Source organism: Gadus macrocephalus, chromosome 19 (assembly GCF_031168955.1).
Source record: "Gadus macrocephalus chromosome 19, ASM3116895v1".
Taxonomy (NCBI): domain Eukaryota; kingdom Metazoa; phylum Chordata; class Actinopteri; order Gadiformes; family Gadidae; genus Gadus; species Gadus macrocephalus.
The window spans coordinates 1090824-1093739 of NC_082400.1; the positions used below are offsets into that span (position 1 = coordinate 1090824).

General features: G+C 44.1%; 1 long non-coding RNA gene across 1 annotated transcript; it reads right to left on the reverse strand.

Moving 5' to 3' along the window:
- Positions 1 to 222: 222 nt before the first annotated feature.
- On the reverse strand, positions 223 to 2211 carry LOC132448068 (uncharacterized). The gene is made up of 4 exons (XR_009523282.1): positions 1608 to 2211; positions 864 to 1098; positions 596 to 691; positions 223 to 355 (listed from the first exon to the last, which is right to left on the reverse strand). It is a non-coding gene; the product is annotated as an uncharacterized LOC132448068 (long non-coding RNA).
- Between the last annotated feature and the right edge of the window lie 705 nt (positions 2212 to 2916).

Consider the following 2916-nt stretch of genomic DNA (forward strand, 5'->3'; position numbering starts at 1 on the left):
TGCAGAGCCAACGGCATAGTGCTGCTGTCATTCCCTCCCCACTGCACCCGCAGGTTGCAGCCAATGGACATTAGTGTCTTCGGCCCCCTAAAGGGGTACGTAAACAGTGCGGCGGACAGGTGGATGAGGAGCCACCAAGGGATCAACATCTCGATATATGATGTGCCCTCCATCATTGCTGAAGCCTTACCAGAGGCTGCAACAGTGAAGAACATCACCTCTGGGTTCTCAAGTTCAGGGATCTGGCCTTTTAAACCCTCCGCGTTTGAGGGAAATTACTTCACCGGATCCCATTCCACAGACCGTCCTCCTCCCAAGGCTTCAGGTGACGAGGTCAGCGCTTCTCCAGGTGCCACTTCAGGTAGGAACAGTTCATCAGAAGCAACAGAGTTCATAATACATAAGTAAATAGTCCCATAAGTCAAAGTTCATAAAAAAAGTCTATAGGTTAGTGGATGGCAGAGAAGCTGCTAGACCACCAGGCTACAACTCTCCCATCAGGGAATTTAACAAGGATCAGGAGGGTGGGAATATAAACATTTATTTATTTAAAAGTGTATTTTTTAAATGTGTCCTTTGGCAGGCATGGATGTACCTGGACGAGTTGCCGGGCCTGACGAAGCTGTCTGGCCTGAGGAAGATGCCCTCGAATTCTGCCTGGACATCGTCCGGTCTTACCCTAAGGCCGGGCCTAGAAAGATTACAAAGAGAAAAGGGAGAAAGAGGCATTTGGAGTTACTCTTGCATCTCATATCTTGTCTGGCCTTCCTTTGTCTACAGTCATGTAGACCTACCACATTTAAAGTAATTCAATTAGCATTAAAATGCACATTTTATGTTTTCAGGACAACTGCTATACTTACGACCCGAACTCTGAAGCAGCGTCATCCCGCCAAGCAGCCTCCCTCCTCTCGGGCTCCCAAGAAGAGGCTCTTCTCGCCCGCTCCTGATGCCGCCCCCCTTGCTGGAGTCACCCCTGGTGCCACCTCAGCTGCTCCTCCCACCATCACCTGGCCCGCTGATGGAGTCACCCCCACCTTGGGTCCAGTGTGATCGCATGAGGCTTGCACCGACGGGAGTACACACTACCTGTGTCACCTGTGTGACAAAGAATACAAATATTTAGCCTACTATACTGTCCATGTGTCTTCACTAGTTTGCAGTGGAAATACTGTAAATGTAGGCCTACAGCACAATTCACTTAACATTATAGACTGATTAACTAACTAACTATTAGGCCTGGGTTAGGCTATGAGTGGGAGCTGGGCTATTACATATTTTGCTGGGTAGGCCTACTTTTTGTCCATGATTGTAACGCATCCAAAATAACAACGGCTACATTAAATTATGACAATAATAATTTAATTTAGTGGACATGCACACTTAAAAACTGCTGGGTATAAGCTATAGGCTAGCCTACTACACCCTTGCTCTTGGTCATGACACATGGCATGCCGATTTATTTTTTTCTCCAGCCATTACCATCAATCAGCTAGAGTGCAATCTTCATCAAAGTTCTGCTTATTATATGATTTCAACATAATGTTCATGTCAATGTGCAGACTATTACACAATATTTATCAGATAAAATAAGTTTAGCCACTTACCTGTCCACAGAGACTCCGGATGCTTCTGTGCGCCGGGCTGTGCGTGTTGAAAAGAAATTAACCCCGTGCGGCGCTTGGATAAATTTCCGCTGTAACAGGTCTCTTGATATCCTGTTGACCTGGTCGTTTTTGTTTAAAATAAATAAAAGGATGTTCAACTGTGTATCCTTAAACATGACTTAGGACAGGGAAATAAGTAAATTGAATGCAAATTTAGTCGTCCAAAAGAAGAAAGGTGAGTTTTAATCGAAATGTGCATCTTGACAATTACGCACGGGCCAAAAATATATTTTGACCTATTTATATTATGCGGAATTATGTGAAATTTTAGCAATGAAGAGTACACTAGTATGTTGTCTGGTATGTTGCATAAAAACAAGAGTAAGGGCAATAGATTATTTTTAAAATATGCTGTTTCATTCGTCCCGCATGCGTGTTTCAAACGTCCCGACTAGGCGGGGCGTTTGAAACAAATGTCAACATACGTTCAAAGTTAAAAAACAGCTCGATCATCCAACATATGTATTAAATTTTACTTGCAACTAAGAGAACACACCTGTGAGTTGTTGATCACATGTTAAAATTATTTGTATACGTAACGTCATCTTTGAAAAAGACGTTGAACTGAAAAGTGTTTCAATCGACCCGGCTCTCCCCTACTATATTACAGTCACATAATGTGCTAAACTGTTATCTTTTACCTATTAGCAATGGCTATGTATTAAGCCTACTAAACCATGCCAACACAATGCAGATCCATTTAACTATTTACTTGGAAAACTATAGTTATATCGGTACAACCATATAAATTAGCAAAACATAGTCACAGTTCAAATACGAGTATTGGTCATTGAACACCACACCCAATAATACACAGATTAAATGAAACAGTATTCCAAAACCCTTTACCTTTAAATCCTATAGCTGGCAAATATAGCTAAATAATACCTTGGGTATCCAATGAGTTACCGAGTCATATGGTGCAGGCCTGATACGAAGCTCGGGATCGTAGAAGCCATAAACAAAAGGGCTACTTCGCGCCAATGCGCCGAGAACAAATGTAACTCTCCGCCAGCAACACTGGCCGCCGTCCTTGCCGCGAGCGTCTCGAGCCGGCGGAAAGGTGAGACGTCCTCTAAACAGTCAACCGAGATGTCCGGCAACCCGAGTAGTCCCTTGTCCGCAGGACTCCTCTGTCCCCCGGTCCTCGTGTGTCCAGCCGAGCAGTCCAAACGATGCGCATTAAAGGCTTCCGAGCTGGACACCTTGAGCAAAGTCCACGACTAATAAACTAGCTCTAGCCGAGTTA